General features: G+C 43.2%; 1 pseudogene; it reads left to right on the forward strand.

Annotated features, from left to right (window-relative positions):
• Window positions 1-6,391: 6,391 nt before the first annotated feature.
• On the forward strand, window positions 6,392-6,509 carry LOC134947204 (5S ribosomal RNA; annotated as a pseudogene).
• The last annotated feature ends 11,401 nt before the right edge of the window (window positions 6,510-17,910 follow it).

Here is a 17,910-nt window from a genome sequence, read left to right on the forward strand (position 1 = left end):
TGTACTGTAATCACCTTTCTCGTTCTGTTCATAATGTCTGTCTTTATGTACTCTGTAAGGTACTGCAGACCCTTTGTGGTACAATATAAATAATGGCTGAAGATGATATTAATAATAATAATAATAATACAGTTTACCCTTTGTCATGATAGTATACACAGACTCACAATGTGACTACCATACATTTTGACAAACCGACAGTGACATACTGTTTTCCTGATTGGCAGATTGTTACAATGAAAAATTAACACTGCTATTGACACATAAAGATAATCATTGGGATTGCACCTGACAACTCTGGCACAGTGACCAATTGTCAGATCATTCTATAACTAGCCCATTCAGATAATAATGGTTAATTGCATAGATGCAGCATTGCCTATTAACTTCAATGGAGTCATGCAGCATATACACTGAATGAAAATGAAAATTAGCTGGTGATTTCATATTTTTAAATACTGTAGATGGAAATCTGCAAACATTACTGCAACAGAGGGTTGGAACAGCAAATTAAATAGTATTTTTCACAATGGTTTATAGCAGAGATTGCCAAATGCGTTACTCAAGGCACCCAATGGTCCAGGTTTTAAGTATATCCATGGCTCAGCACAGATGGTTAAATCAAATTGAGCACTAATTAAGTCAGCTTTGGATAAGCATGGATATACTAAAAACCTGGACTGTTAGGGTGTCTTGAGGACTGCATTTGGGAACCTCTGGTTTATAACACTCTTTGGGGTCTATGTACTAAAAGGCCCTACAGACATGCCGATCCGCCGCCGAGCTGCCCGACGGCGGATACGGGCGACCCGGCGGCGGGGGGGCAGTGACGGGGGGAGTGAAGTTTCTTCACTCCCCCCGTCACACGGCTCCATTGAAGTGCAGGCAAATATGGACGAGATCGTCCATATTGGCCTGCATGCACAGCCGACGGGGGACCAGCGATGAACGAGCGCGGGGCCGCGCATCGTTCATCGCTGGAGCCTCCACACTGAAAGATATGAACGAGTTCTCGTTCATTTATGAACGAGATCGTTCATATCTTTCAAACAAATCGGCATGTGTGTAGGGCCTATAAGCCTTGGAGAAAGATAAAGTGGAAGGAGATAAAGTACCAACCAACCAGTTCCTACCTTTATTTTTTTAAACACAGTCTGTAACATGGGGAGCTGATTGGCTGGTACTTTATCTCCATCCACTTTCTCTCACTCCAAATCTTAGTACATAGGGGTGATTATTTATGGAAAAAAAAAAAAGGTTGAAAAATCAGCCTTAACAATCCATCACCCCCTCACCACCAAATAAATAATTAACACTATAAACAATAATGTGCATTTCTTTTTTTCTGGTTTTCACAGTTTTACAGTTTCTGGAGAAATGTTCTTATACGGTACTTATATATGTAAATAATACTGCCACCTGTACCATATATACTAGTGTTGTTAAGATTTAGGGCCTAATTTAGACCTGATTGCAGCAGCAAAATCTTTCTCTAATGGGCAAAACCATGTGAACTGCAGGTGGGGCAGATATAACATGTGCAGGGATAGTTAGATTTGGGTGGGTTATTTTGTTTCTGTGCAGGGTAAATACTGGCTGCTTTATTTTTATACTGCAATTTAGATTTCAGTTTGAACACACCCCACCCAAATCTACTCTGCACAGAAACAATATAACCCACCCAAATCTACCTATCTCTGCACATGTTATATCTGCCCCACCTGCAATGCACATGGTTTTGCCCATTAGAGAAAAAGACTCCTGCCGCGATCAGGTCTGAATAAGGCCCTTAGTTTCTTCTGTGACTATTTTCATGACGAGTGTGGACTAACTTCAACCTTAATCTATTTCTTGGAGTCACAGGTCCTATATTTGCACAGAACTGTATGAAGAGTTGAGGACAGGTAAGCAGCAGATGATAATCCTTGAATATCCAGATGTTATGGACAAATGCCATAAAAAGAACAGTCTCTTTTAACTTGGCTACAACATTTGCATTATGGAACGAAGCCCAGTGCAATTTATATTATATTAAGCAGGATCTCTACTGAAAGAACTGTTTCTACATTCTCAAAATTGACCTTGCTGAACAGTGAGTAATGCCAAGCCAGCATCAAATCAAATATTAAAAGCATCGGTCTATTGCAAAAAAAAAAAAAAAAGGACTCGTCATTGTATAAGCCATCATTTACTATAATAAGAATTTTATCATATATATTATTGAATGAAGATTATCAATGGTCTTTCAGTGTTGGTACACTTATGTTTAGCACTGGTGCCATGGTGGTCAGTAAGCTTCAAATCCTCTCCTAAACCATACTTTTAAGAAAAGTTTGGTCATGGACATCATCATGGGGTAGGTATGCTTTTGCTTGGTTTGTCAAAGCCACCGATAATCATTCACATATGCTAATCACATAAAACTTTTGAATATAGATACAGGACCTATTGCTTATCACCAAAATAGGTTACTCTAAAGAAAAGGCGGCAACACTCTGAAGTGCTGGTATCACCCTTATGTAGTCAAATGACTTTCTGTCCTTATATCTAAATTTTAAAGAAATTATTTATACAATTACTAAGAACTTTTACACGGATGTAATTATAAAAGTATACAGTATTACCATGATTATGATTCAAATATATTGTAAAATTGGGTGCTTATTGGAGATGTGTGTTTTGGCTTTGGTGTTGGTTCTAATGGGCTGATTCAAAGATGGATGCAGTCGCACGTCTGGATGCAGCAGCCACGTCCATCTGCTCTGCGCACGCGCACTGGCTGCAGTGCGCGACCCTTCTCCTTGCGGTTGCATCTTGGAAGGATATGGCCACAAGATGATTGACAGGGGGCAAGTTTTCTGGTGGCTGTGTGACGTCAGGCGCAGCCGCTCTTAATTTTTAAAAAAGCGGCAGACCACCTGACTGCCAGGGGAAAACCTTAATTTGATCGTGAGGTGGCGCCACACATGATAATAAAAACCAAAGAGAAGCGCTGTCACTAGAAGTATTAATATATTTTATTAAAATAACTCTAATCACATTATTAAGAATTATAGGAAAACCTAGACATCCTGTGACTTTAGAAAATCCTTTAGCAGCAAAACATCAATCATTTAAAATTGTAGCAATTCGTATTCCTGACTGAGGACCTCCTTTGAAACAATGTATCAATCTACTCTCTAGATGATATACTGTAACTCTTATGGTTTAAAGGAATTCCTCAAGATAAGCTCCACGCGTGGGCTAATTGAAACACTTGAGACCATATACTGGTTAAGGGTTTAAGAGTTCATCCGTGGTGCGTATAGGAATTGTTCACAATGGTTTTATCCGCTCAAATATTTGTGAGATCCCTGTTAGCCCTTAATCCCCAATATTGCCGTCCAGAATTGACAAGCTTTTATTAAGGAAGCTTATAATAGCACAATAACAGATTAAGCATACACCGCTATTCGGAATTCTGTTATTATGCTTAACCCAACTTATGCAGTGTGACAACAATTACTTTATGTCCGTGGGGCGCCGGCTACCCATTCTTGGATACTGCAATAAGATGAACAGGGCTTGTAGGTGATAATCAGTGGAGCGCTCACAATCTCATTCAGAGCGGCGTGAACATTCAGACACTATAACGCTCTCTCACCACATTCCATTGAGTCTCGTCAGGAACATGCTGTTGGCTGTCATGAGCTGAATCTCCGTTTGATGCGGTCAGCCAAGTGCCGAGCAAGTGCTGGGTGAGACGCTGAGCGGCGGAGGCCGTCAGGGACGTGCTGCTGGGATCAGTTTCTGTTTGTAATGGTCAGCAGGATGCCGGGCAGAATGTCGGGCAGTGTAACCGGACAGGATGCTTGACGCGTTTCTCAGCCTCAATCCTGGGGCTGTTTCCTCAGAAGTCACATGCTGGGTGGCCTTGCCCTGTGCTGGGTGGCCCCCAACATGTGAGGAGATGTAGTAACAGGTTGTGGTTTTGGAAAGCCGCACAGGAGCGTTACATATGGATAGTAGCTTCAGGAAAAAACTGACACTCTTGGGGTATACTCCAATTATTTATCACTTATATACAGTACTCACCACAATACTCACCATTAATATTCACCTCACCTTTTTTCTATATCCTCATAACCCCCTTACATGGCGTATACACAGATCACAACTATCACTTAATCATCAATACATCTCAATGTAACATATCACAACATAATACAATATTCACTACAATACTCACCAGTTTAAAACAATGATCATGATAATAATTATTTCATATAACACAACAAATGCGTCTCTAATATATTTAATAATATGTTTAATGAGCCCAACAAATCTAGATACCCGGCATAATTATCATTCCCACTCTCCGCCTCCTTCATCCCTATATCCACTTTTCCTCAGTTTTCTATAAATATCTTTCCTTTACCAACCTATATAATATACATTGTATCCTAAAAAAATCATTATCCAGTTTATATTATTATTATTTTAATTCTAAATCATTAAGGTTTTCTATAAGAACTGCACTTGCAGCCCCAGCATACCTACAGATGGAGCCTCACTCATCTAAGCTTCTCTGCTGCGCCTAGGTGCACCAAGGCGTATTAGCATAAGTCTTTCATCTATTGTTCTCAGCTGCAATACAATACAGAGAGAACAATACAGCGGGGGATTAAGTCATTACAGCAGGGGATTAAGTCCGACTGCCCTGGCTCAATCAATCCTATAAAGGGATAGATGAGGAGGGCTCCATCTGTATACCTAAATTGATTCCAATCCGGGACCTGACAAATTAATGATTGACAGAAAGGAATCACAGTGATTGGCTGTGATGACCCCTATACGTAAAGGATCACAGGCTGCTACACTATCTGTGATCAAGCTTCAGTGTGAAATGTACATCAGATGTGTAGATTGTTACGTGGTGCGCACACGTGACACATGGGTCTGGAAGCGGCCGCTGACCGCCGGAGAAGCTACATGGCAGCCTCTCGAGCAGGAGCATACATAGTGGTACTTTAATGAATGGCTCTTTGGTGCAGAGGATACCTGACGAATGAACCTCACAGCAGCTTCCTTTCCCCTCCCATACGCAAGTCCATAATTGGTAGCTATAACATGGCAAGCCTCCGCTCACTGGGGCAGATGTATTAACCTGGAGACGGCATAAGGAAGTGATAAACCAATGATATGTGCATGGTGATAAACACACCAGCCAATCAGCTCTAATATGTAAATTAATAGTTAGGATCTGATTGGCTGGTGCGTTTATTACCTTGCACATATCACTGGTTTATCACTTCCTTATGCTGTCTCCAGATTAATACATCTGCCCCAGTGTGGGCAAAGAGGAGGCTCCCTTCCTCCTCTTGTTTTTCATTACTAGATACAGGATTAATCTCGCAAATGCAACAGGTCATACTTACTTTGTATTCATAACCTGGATAAAAGGTATCAATGCGGTTATAAGGGGGTTTATTTGAAAAAAGTATACAATAAGCTATTTTGTTGCTATTGACCTTCTAATCGAACTTGTGCCTCTTTGGAACTACAATGTATCTTTCAGGAACTGTGTCTTATTAGGAATGTAATGTATCTTGGCTGTTCTTTTTCCAATAACAAACCTGTATTTGGACACAATTTACAGTATATGCTTAGCAGCAATATATGTTTTAATTCAATCATTATTTTGGACTACCCAGTAAAGATCAGCAAAGAATAATAACTATTCTGCATGATAGAATATTGTATCACCCTCCTTCTCCCACTTTTCAGGAGGGTACCGCATGAGGGACAACAATCCAATACTTTTCCCCTGCACTAGCCATTCTGGCAACAGGAGATAATTGTTTTGGTCCCACAAGCTTGATAACTCCTCTTTCTTCTCTCCGGCTAGGTTGGGGGGACTACCCTCTCTCATTCTTCATCCAATACCGGTGGGCAAGACGAAAGAACAGCAGAAGGGAGGTTTTCCCTGTATCCAAGCCATATGTTACCTTCTTCCATCCACGTGAGCGCTACATATCACTGTATAAAATTAATGCTATCACAGAGTACTGGTTACCTAAATCTTATCTGTATCAGCACCATAGGCTCCAGATGCTATACTTACTCTTTTAGGATACCTGAATTGAGGTATATGTGCCTCATACCTTATCAATCTACCCTGTATTTATAGTAGTGCACAATATTATTGTACCTACTTTAAAAGAATATTACAACAGGGAATTAATTCTCCGTGACCTATGATTCAAACATTTGCCTTGACCCACAACATATGGGCTACTATCTAACAGACACTTTTTAGGCAAAACTATCCTCTCATCCTATATTACTAAGTCAGCTGGAGTAGGGGGCCTTGTGCACAATTGGCACCTGCATGACTTTTGGCCCAACCCGTCCCTACAACCATACCTCACTACGTAAGCCCAATCTCGTCCGATCTTGGAAGCAAAACAGTGGTGGGCCTGGTCAGTACTCGGTGGGCGACCACCTGGGAAGACCAGGTTTTGTAGGGCACGGACCTTTAAAAAGTCTCTTATGGAAAGGGGACCATTGTGCATACAGACCCTTACATATTCCTGCATGATTTGTCAGGTGTATTGTACCAATTATCTAAGATATTTTCACCAATGATCACACATGTTTATATTTATTAAAACACACATTTTAAGGCATACCTAAATAAAAATGAATTTTTAATATTTTTCTTTTGTGTTATGCAAGCTACCGCTTCCGGTTGTAGAGTGCTCCCTACCAGGGTTATCTTTCTTCTCTTTTAGTATTTGTTTAATACTTGTGAGGTGATGTATGCAGATCAGGTCCTCATCGTGTATTGGTTTTGCATAACCACCCTCAAGAGTTTTGCCGTTGATTTTGGATCTGTGTTTCTTTAAAAATCAATCAACATCAATCAAATTTGTAGTCATTTCTAGTTAATTGAGCCGCTTGATCATGGGATCCTGATTCTGAAACAATTGCTGAGGATTTTATGCTTGGATCTCCGAGGCGTCAACAATGAAGCACTTCATGAAATACTGTATCTTGACAAAAGTGTGAAGATGTCATAATATGAAAATTCTTAAAGATCGCATGGACATGTTTGACGCATAAGGAGCCTGCACACACAGTGCCTGTGCGACCGTGAGCGCTATTGACGCAGCCAAGTGTATTGTTCCCTTTGTTTATAACTTTGTGGTGAAATTAATGGTGAACTGGTCTATCTGTGGAGCGCTTGTAACCTATTTCTTACTTCCTAGAAATTGGATCCACTATTCTTAGTGCAGAGGGGAAGCACTATTAGATCTAGGCTATAGCTGCACCATGGATTACATTGCGCAGAGTATCTCTGAATATCTATTTTTGCAGTTAATTCTGCCCACCTCACCGTACACTCACCTGTGTGAAATGGCAAATGAAATCACAAGAGAGGGACTAACATGCAATCCAAACCCTGACTGTGAGATTTTTTTTAAATTCGAGTTCAGAACTACTTCGGATATGTTCGGTTTTGAACAATGGTTTAAATACATCTCAGATGGTGGGGGGCTGCTCATGCTCAGGATCGGTTCTGCATGTGTCCTACACAGTGCCCACAAGCCGCATCCTGATTAACAGACTGAAGGTGTTAAGGGGATGGGTATTTGTGAAGCTATCCAGCGTTCCCGAAAATTGGAGCATGTTGTCTCCATTTTCTGGGAGTGGAGAGGCCAGGATCCGCGTTACATGTGCAGATTTCCTGGCCCCCATATGTGCAGCTCCTGCAGTCATTCTAAGTAAGCTGAGGCTATTTGCAAAAATATTTATTTGAAGTTTTAAGGATTTTTTTACTTTGCGCATATTTTTGCAATCTTTCTTCTGTCACAAATGCAACTTAAAACTGTTTGTGTTTAGGGAGCAGAGACTGGACTGGAATGGGCATTGAGTCACGGTAGTGGGTGTGTTGGCATGAACTTGTGGAGATGTGTCTTAGCAATGGAGTGGCAGTAACCAGAGCTAGCATCAAGTGTTGGAGACCAGCACCTGAAGTACAGTGATATTGGGCTCCCACCAAGCACTGGGACAACCTGTCAGCTTCCAGCACTGGTCAATCGTTGAATGCTATGTTTTTTTTATATTTGGCGCCACATACGAGCCATTAGTGGCTTTCAGGGCAGTGGCCAATAGGTTTTCTGAATTTGTTGCCAACCACAAGCCATGATTGGACCACCTGTCAATCGAGTCAATCATGGCTTACTGCATCATAGGTCTGCCCTACTCCCAGTGTTTTATATTATACAGCGCAGAGCGGAATGGCTTAGTACATCGACGTAGAACAAGAGGAAGGTTCTCCAAAGTAGAGCTCCGGTAGCCATGGAAGAGGCCAGAAGATGGCATGATCATGCAGGTAGGTGGCGCATTCAAGCAGGAAATCAGCATTAGAGCCTTGAGGACGGTGGTGGTCGACATGAGTATGGAAAGAAACTGAGACTCATTGATACTGGTAGGTGGCCCTCTGCTATTATTACCTACATGTAAATCATGCCTAGGGCACAAGTGTCAGGCCTCAGGCCTGAGGTATATGTAGATGGGTAAAGAGCCCATGCCCCTGGTGAATGATCTGGGCATTAGACCCAGATTACTGTTTGTGAATTAACCCCCCTTAAAAAAGTGCTTTGGGCATTAGGCTCAAATCAATCTGTCTTTGAAGTATGCAAGCCTCTGACCTGAGCCACCTTAAATAAAGCAATCTCCATCAGGTAAGCCACAAACTGGAGCCACTACTGAGTTGCTTGGGTATTAGGCCCAGATAGCTCTGTTTGCATTTAGGCAGGCAATAGGCCTGAGCCTCCGATAAGTGATCTGAACATTAGTGTTAATTAGGATTGCCCAACACTTGGTAAACCGGTCCAGTGGACCTAATTAATAGAATTATTCACTTGTGCAAAAAACAGAAACAACACTGCTTTCTGCATGAAGTGAGGACATCTTAACACTTTAGAAGAGGGAAGTAAATGGGATCTGTACAATAAATATTCATCTCCATTGTATTTTACATTTTTACAGGGTTGTAATATATTCTATAATGCATGTTTACTGTATATATATATATATGTTATGCACACCAGTGCCTGCAGGAAAGTACTAGTGTCAGAACTGTTATGCACTCCAGTGTCTGCAGGAATGTACTGGTGTTTGAACTGTTATGCAAAACAAATGGACTCACAGACAAACTGGGGAATATGACATAACGTACACAGAAGGTGATAGGGTAACAAAATACACACACAGTGAACAGAGAAGCCCAGAGGCTAAGGAACTGGGTATCTCCCTTGTATTAGAACTGCTCAGATGTAAAAAGCAAGATGTTGTGTTTTAATACGTAGAGAACCCGAAATGCTGTTGCTAAGGGCAACAGCAAAACCCTAAAGGGTTACCAACGGGTGTGGCAGTAAACTCCTTGGTCAGAGATGGAATGATAGACACAAGGAGAGCCTCCACAATCCTGATTCTCACTTGCAGTGCACAGGTTTAAGCTTACTGCCACTAAACTGACCCCTGACACCTAGCACAGTGAGACAGGATTAGACAGGCAAGTGTTAGAATACAGCCGCAAACTTGCTAAGTTCACAGAGTAATAACAGAACCCCAGCAAGCTAAACGACTGACTCCAGTCTTACTGCTAGGTCTGGATTGGCAGAGTGTAATACCAAATCCCCAGGCCTATTTGCAGTAAGCAACAAACAAATACAAAGCTACACAGTACTGGCTAACTTTCATGAACTGACTAACCAACAGAGGTTCAGCAGCATCTGCTTACCCTGAAAAGAGGCCTTATAAAGCAGGTGCTGTCCACGCCCCACTCAGACCTCACAGACTGTGAGCACAAAAACCAGCACCGGATCCCCTGCCGTGCACAGAGCCTATAACCACTGCACAGCAAAAGACCCGAACCGGAGTATCAGCTGCGCTCAGGTTACTCCACTAGCACTTGTCTCCCGGTTGCCATGACGACGTGGCAGCACAGGGCAGGAGACCCTAACAGTACCCCCCCTCTGACGAGGGGTCAAAGAACCCCTACCACCGGGTTTATCGGGGAACTGCGAGAAGAAAGAGCGTATCAGTCTGGGGGCATGAAGATCACAACTGCGCACCCACGACCGCTCCTCCGGGCCATACCCCTTCCAGTGCACCAAAAATGACAGCCGACCCCGAACCACCTTGGAGTCAAGAATCCTTTCAACAACAAACTCCCTCTGGCCACGTATCAGAAGAGGGGAAGGTCTTCCACTGGAAGAAGGATTACTAATCGCCCGTTTTAAAAGGGAACAATGAAATGTTTTATTGATACCCAAAGAACGGGGCAGATCTAACTGAAATGCCACCGGATTGATAACCCTGGTGATCTTATAAGGGCCGATGAACCGGGGCCCTAACTTATGAGATGGCTGTCTCAACTTCAAATTCTTGGTAGACAACCAGACGAAGTCTCCTAATTTGAAGCTGCAGGGTCTTTTCCGCTTATCAAAAACCCTTTTGGTCACTAATGACACAGACACAAGGGCTTTCTTCACTTTCCGCCAAATACCTCTAAGGACCGAAACCACAGAGGAACCACCAGGCGTGGAGTCCAGGGGGTCAAAAGAATTGGCCTTAGGATGATGCCCATACACACAAAGGAAGGGAGAGATCCCTGTAGCAGAGTGAGCCGCGTTGTTATAGGCAAACTCCGCCATGGACAGATGAGCAACCCAGTCAGTCTGACACTTGGAGACATAACACCTGAGGAACTGCTCCAAGGACTGGTTCACCCTTTCAGTCTGCCCATTAGACTGCGGATGGTAGCCTGACGACAAGCTGACAGAAATCTGGAGATCGGAACAAAATGCCCTCCAGAATTTGGCCACAAACTGGGATCCGCGGTCAGAGACCACATCAAGTGGCAACCCGTGGAGACGCACAACATGCAGCATAAATAATTCAGACAGGCGTCTGGCTGATGGCAGCCCAACCAGTGGAACGAAGTGCGCCATCTTCGAAAACCTGTCAACGACAACCCAGATGGCTGTCATCCCCGAGGATTTGGGCAAGTCCACCACAAAATCCATTGAAATGTGGGTCCATGGCTTAGATGGGATAGAGAGTGGATGTAATGGGCCAACAGGAACCCCTCTAGGAGTCTTATTTCGGGCACAGATGTCACATGCCCGAACCGACTGATCCACATCCTTAGCCACCGAGGGCCACCACACCGCCCTAGATAGCAACTCCCGAGTTCTGGCAATACCCGGGTGACCTGCCGACTTCTTGGCATGGAATTCCAGGAACACTCGCTGTCTTAACCTAGGAGGCACAAACAAAAGACCTACCGGAAGGTCTGGAGGAGCCTGCTCCTGTGCTCTAAGGACTAATGATAAGAGGTCCTGGGTAATGCCCACTTTAATACATGATGGGGAAACAATGGGCAACGGCTCCTCGGTGGTCTCCTGGATTGGAGCAAAACTCCGCGAGAGCGCATCAGCCTTGATGTTTTTTGACCCAGGGCGATATGTTATCAAAAAATTAAAGCGAGCAAAAAACAAAGCCCATCGTGCCTGCCTGGCATTGAGACGCTTCGCTGACTCTAAATATGCCAGATTCTTATGGTCAGTGAGAATTGAGACCACAAACTTAGCCCCCTCAAGCCAGTGTCTCCACTCCTCGAGTGCATCCTTAATAGCCAACAATTCCCGGTTACCCACGTCATAATTCATCTCGGCAGGCGAAAATTTACGGGAAAAGTAAGCACAGGGATGAAGGCGATTATCAGACACTCCCATCTGAGAAAGCACTGCCCCAATACCCATCTCAGAGGCATCCACCTCCACCACAAAAGGACGCTCTGGATCTGGGTGTCGCAGCACCTTGGCCGAAACAAATGCCCTTTTGAGACGGGCAAAAGCCGCTTTAGCCTCACAAGACCAGTGAGCAACATCCGCCCCTTTCTTAGTGAGTGCCACCAAGGGCGCCACTATAGACGAATATCCAGCGATAAATCGTCTATAAAAATTCGCAAAGCCCAGGAAACGCTGAAGCGCCTTCAAACTAGTGGGCTGCACCCAATCCAGGACAGCCTGTACCTTGGAACCCTCCATTTGGAAACCTTCTGGGGAGATAATATATCCTAGAAATGCGATTTGCTGAACTTCAAATTCGCACTTCTCCAGCTTCGCCCCAAGCCGGTGGTCTCTGAGTTTCTGGAGGACTAAGCGTACATGCTTCCGATGTTCCTCCAGGGAATGGGAGAAGATTAGGATGTCATCTAAGTATACAACTAAGAATCTATCCAAATATTCCCTGAGCACATCATTCATGAAATCCTGGAAGACTGCCGGGGCATTACAGAGCCCAAAAGGCATCACCAAATATTCATAATGCCCTGAGTGGGTATTAAAGGCAGTCTTCCATTCATCCCCCTCTCTTATTCGGATTAGATTGTACGCACCGCGTAGGTCAATCTTAGAAAAAATGGTGGCAGTACGAAGCTGGTCAAACAAGACCGAAATGAGAGGCAGTGGGTATGAGTTTTTAATCGTGATACGGTTCAATTCCCTGAAGTCGATGCAGGGTCGCAACGAACCGTCCTTTTTACCCACGAAGAAGAACCCCGACCCAACTGGAGACTGTGAAGGTCTGATAAATCCCTTAGCCAAGTTCTCCTGAATGTACTCTGCCATAGCCTGAGTCTCAGGACGTGACAGGGAGTACAACCTGCTCTTGGGAAGCTTAGCATTTGGCAACAAATCAATGGCACAGTCATAGGGGCGATGGGGAGGTAGTACCTCTGCAACTTTTTTGGAGAACACGTCCGCAAAATCTGCATAACACCCTGGCAATCCTGGCAAACTTAGCTGCGAGAGCCTGACTGGAAGGCTCAAGCAACTCCTGAAACAATCAGTACCCCAACTAAGAATCTCCCCAGAGACCAAGTCAAATTGAGGATTGTGGGCCCTTAACCAGGGTAACCCCAACACCAATGGGGCAAAAGTACAGACAGTCACATAAAAGGACAATTTTTCAGAGTGTGTGGCTCCAATAAACAAAGAAATCTGGCTAGTGCAAGAGGTAATTTTACCTTGGGATAATGGTTCCCCGTTTAACCCACAAATCTCAATTTCCGATGCCAAGGGTACTAAGGGAACAGAGTGTTTTAGGGCGAATTGGCGGTCCATAAAAACCCCGTCGGCCCCACTGTCCACAAAGGCCTCAGTCTTGACAGTTTGACCGAGGATCTTCAAGGTCACCGGAATGATAAAAGTCTTCTTGGGAAATTCTGACTTCTGGCCTGACAGGATATTTCCCATCACCCTCAGGCCCTGAAGTTTTCCGGCTTTTCTGGGCATGATACTACCACATGACCTTTATTCCCACAGTACAAACACAACCCCTGCTGTCTCCTCCGCGTCTTCTCACGCGAGGAGAGGCGGGTAGCCCCAATCTGCATAGGCTCCTCAGAAAATTCCTCAGAGTCTGAGGTTCCCTTGGGAAGGAAGGAAATCTCAGTCTCCCTTTCAAGCCTACGCTCTCTCAGCCGTCTATCCACCCGGATGGATAACTGCATGAGCTGATCCAAGCTATCAGGCAAGGGATATTGTACCAGTTGGTCCTTTATCTGGTTAGAAAGACCTCTTCGGTACTGGTGTCTCAGGGCTGGGTCATTCCACTGGGTATCATGGGCCAACCTCCGAAACTCCGTACAGTAAACCTCAACTGGCCTTCGCCCTTGCTTAAGGATCGAAATCTGAGCCTCGGCTGAGGCCGTCTTGTCCGGGTCATCATACAACATGCCCAGTGCCGTAAAAAAAGCATCAACACTTTTAAGCGACGGACAGTCAGGCTGCAACCCATATGCCCAGACCTGTGGGTCTCCTTGTAGCAAGGAAATCACTATGCCCACCCGCTGAATCTCCGACCCAGAAGACTGAGGCCTAAGCCGGAAGTATAGCTTGCAGCTCTCCTTGAAACAAAAGAACTGCGAGCGATCTCCAGAAAAACGATCCGGGAGATTTACTTTCGGCTCCTTAACCCCTGCAGGTGCTGCTGCTGCGGGAGCTCCGCCAGCAGCCTGGGAGGTGTGCATTTTAATGGACAAATCATTAAATTGCCGAGTCAGGACCTGCACCTGATCGACCACCTGTTGCAACGTATTTTGAGGGGTATGCTCCATATTCCCACAAAATTTCAACAGGAGTATTAGGCTGCTGAATATGTTATGCACACCAGTGCCTGCAGGAAAGTACTAGTGTCAGAACTGTTATGCACTCCAGTGTCTGCAGGAATGTACTGGTGTTTGAACTGTTATGCAAAACAAATGGACTCACAGACAAACTGGGGAATATGACATAACGTACACAGAAGGTGATAGGGTAACAAAATACACACACAGTGAACAGAGAAGCCCAGAGGCTAAGGAACTGGGTATCTCCCTTGTATTAGAACTGCTCAGATGTAAAAAGCAAGATGTTGTGTTTTAATACGTAGAGAACCCGAAATGCTGTTGCTAAGGGCAACAGCAAAACCCTAAAGGGTTACCAACGGGTGTGGCAGTAAACTCCTTGGTCAGAGATGGAATGATAGACACAAGGAGAGCCTCCACAATCCTGATTCTCACTTGCAGTGCACAGGTTTAAGCTTACTGCCACTAAACTGACTCCTGACACCTAGCACAGTGAGACAGGATTAGACAGGCAAGTGTTAGAATACAGCCGCAAACTTGCTAAGTTCACAGAGTAATAACAGAACCCCAGCAAGCTAAACGACTGACTCCAGTCTTACTGCTAGGTCTGGATTGGCAGAGTGTAATACCAAATCCCCAGGCCTATTTGCAGTAAGCAACAAACAAATACAAAGCTACACAGTACTGGCTAACTTTCATGAACTGACTAACCAACAGAGATTCAGCAGCATCTGCTTACCCTGAAAAGAGGCCTTATAAAGCAGGTGCTGTCCACGCCCCACTCAGACCTCACAGACTGTGAGCACAAAAACCAGCACCGGATCCCCTGCCGTGCACAGAGCCTATAACCACTGCACAGCAAAAGACCCGAACCGGAGTATCAGCTGCGCTCAGGTTACTCCACTAGCACTTGTCTCCCGGTTGCCATGACGACGTGGCAGCACAGGGCAGGAGACCCTAACAATATATTGTTCCTCATTTGAAAGCATTGCAATCACTGAAACAGAACTAATGTTGGATCATGTCACTATAACTGCTGCAGTGTGCCAGTACAGGGGGTAGAGAAAGGGGGATTTAATGGATTAAGCCCATGTCTTGCACTTTACTCTGAAACCCAACTGAATTTCAATATAGGGCATTAAACACAGCTCTGTCTTCTAAAACAAATTGTCTGATGATTACCAGATTAGCGATTGTTTTGTATGATGGTCACCAGATTATGGTGAGCTTTGTCTACTAGCCACAAGATTGATGTCTCTCCTTTATATTAGCTAGTGTATTTGGCTCAACTTTCAATTTTAGAAATTGGAATGGTCTCTACTGCATATAAGCTGCTGGAATGCTTTATAAATAAAATGATTTATAATACAATAATTAACTGCAAAGATCAGGGCCAGGTTAAGTCATTACAGAGGAAATATCTCTCTAGCGGTCCATTGGTTTATATACCAGATTTTGGCAGTGTCGACCTTTCTAAATGACATATGTCTGTACACTGATCTATACTATGCACAGCAAAAATAAATATTAGATTTGTTACCCTTAAAAGGAACCTAGATAAAACCTTCCATTGAGCCCTCAAGGATGTAATGGATTAAGTATAATAAACCCAACAGCTTTCTTTTTTTATTAAAAAGTTGTATTTCCTAGAGCTCAAGGACAAATTGAAAAATGTCAAACATACACTTAACGTTATCTTAAGCCTAAAATAGATCAGAAAATGCACGTTCTAGAATGACCAATCATTTCCTTGCTGTTGTAAAATCCTTTGTATATCTTTCAGAGGGAATCATCTCCACTACTGTATATTACTCATAAAATGAAAAATTGTACACAGTCAATCTATAATTGTGTTTATATATATATATATATATATATATGTATACAGTTCTTATGTCTAAGCGCCTTTGAAGTAGGAAAAAATAAGGTTAAGTAAATGAATCGTTACCAGAAATGTTCTTGGGTTAATGAACTGTAGTGTTTTAAGTCAATCTTCTGTGTTCATTAGCCATGGGGGATATCCCTCCTATAGTCTGGCTATAAATAATGAGACCTACTGTATATCACTCTGGTGTGGAACTGTCTAAGACCCATCTTGTAGAAGAAATTATAGGAGTGGAATGAAGAGCCCATTTGTTCAAATTTACTGTAATTAAAATAGGAAGAATAGACTCACTTTACTATGAGACATATACAGTAGATTACATCTTTATTTTTTGTGTCTTTAGCCCCATTGAGGTTGTGTGATTCAGGTGAGTTTCACAGGTACTTAAAGCTTGCCTTGAGGTTTTCTTAGGCTAGTTCAGTCTTTTCTCCCTATTTTCTCATACTCTATTAAGTTTTAAGGGTTTATTTAATAAACTTTGTGATCTATTGTTTTCAATTTTAATTGTTTCTCACCTTGTGACGCATACAGTAGGTCTCACCACAATATTTATAGACACTTACCAGCTGGCAAGTGCTTTTGTGCCATGCAATTACCATTGAAGAAGTTTTTTGTAAATATGAAAGTCTTTTATTAATGTGAAAGAGTAGTATTCACATGTGTGTGCAGAAGATGTCAGCAGGTGCATAAACCTCCTAATGATAATTTGTGGACCCCTTATTCAAAAGTAAAGCATTCATTACCTTTAATACCAAGAAATAATGACACGGAGACTTGAATTTGGCAGAAAATTGTTAGCTATTTATTGTACCCTAACCATTAGTAAACCTGTAAATTGAAAAATGTATTTAACATGCCGATTCAGCCGGCATATGGTGGCAGAAAAAAAGAACGGCTCTATTAAACTGACGCTAACCTTAAAATGTTAAAATTCAAAACTATCCTAATTTAAATACAAACTATAAAATCGGTAATAGGTGCCCAACTCATACCCCCACGGTGACTACCCACCCTGATGGGTGATGCCGCTGCCCCCGGACGGGTGGTCGAGCGGCCTTAAAAGTCAATGGAGGTGAGTGCACCTAAACCACATCAAACTGTAAATCACTACAGCTAACAAGACAAACTACAACCTGCCGTTCTTTTCCGCCAACAAATAGCCAACGATAACACCAGACTAACAATTCAAAGCCAAGGCACTCCGTGCCAGAACCTCTACCAAACAGGGTGGGAGGGTGGGAAGGCAATTTAGCAGCAAGAGAGACCGAGCTGGCCTAGCATTCCCTATATATATTAACCCTCCCCTTTTTCCATGGGCTGTACTTTCCTCACAGCTAGGTTTACCCCTCACAGGATGTTTAACTCTCTCCATTCCCATGCAGTCATTTCGCTCTCCCTTCATTTCATTATTAAGTCTGTGCAAGCTAGAAAAGCTGCTTATGCACAGTAACGGCAAGGCTGCACAAGCACAGGATATATTTTGAAGACTGTGATAGCCGGATGGACTATGCATAGACTTCAGGTATATGAATGTTCAATTTAGGAGAGGCAAAACCATAAATAGTCACAATGAACTAAACATCATATGATATACAATCTGACACAAGAATGTGTGGTGAGAAATGTAGAAAGTCAATGAAAACAGTTACTTTAGATATTTGATTGGAGAGTTATACAGTAGTACTGATCCTGGATAATTTTGTGACTTAATGCTATCTACAGTTTTGCCCCTCCGAGATTTATCATTCATATTCCAGTTTGGTGGGGTGAAACTCAGTGTATATTTCTGTTAAGATGCTTTGGGGAGTCAAGTCTGTATAAGTCTGTGTTCCCAGACTGG

This window comes from Pseudophryne corroboree, chromosome 7 (genome assembly GCF_028390025.1).
Source record: "Pseudophryne corroboree isolate aPseCor3 chromosome 7, aPseCor3.hap2, whole genome shotgun sequence".
Taxonomy (NCBI): domain Eukaryota; kingdom Metazoa; phylum Chordata; class Amphibia; order Anura; family Myobatrachidae; genus Pseudophryne; species Pseudophryne corroboree.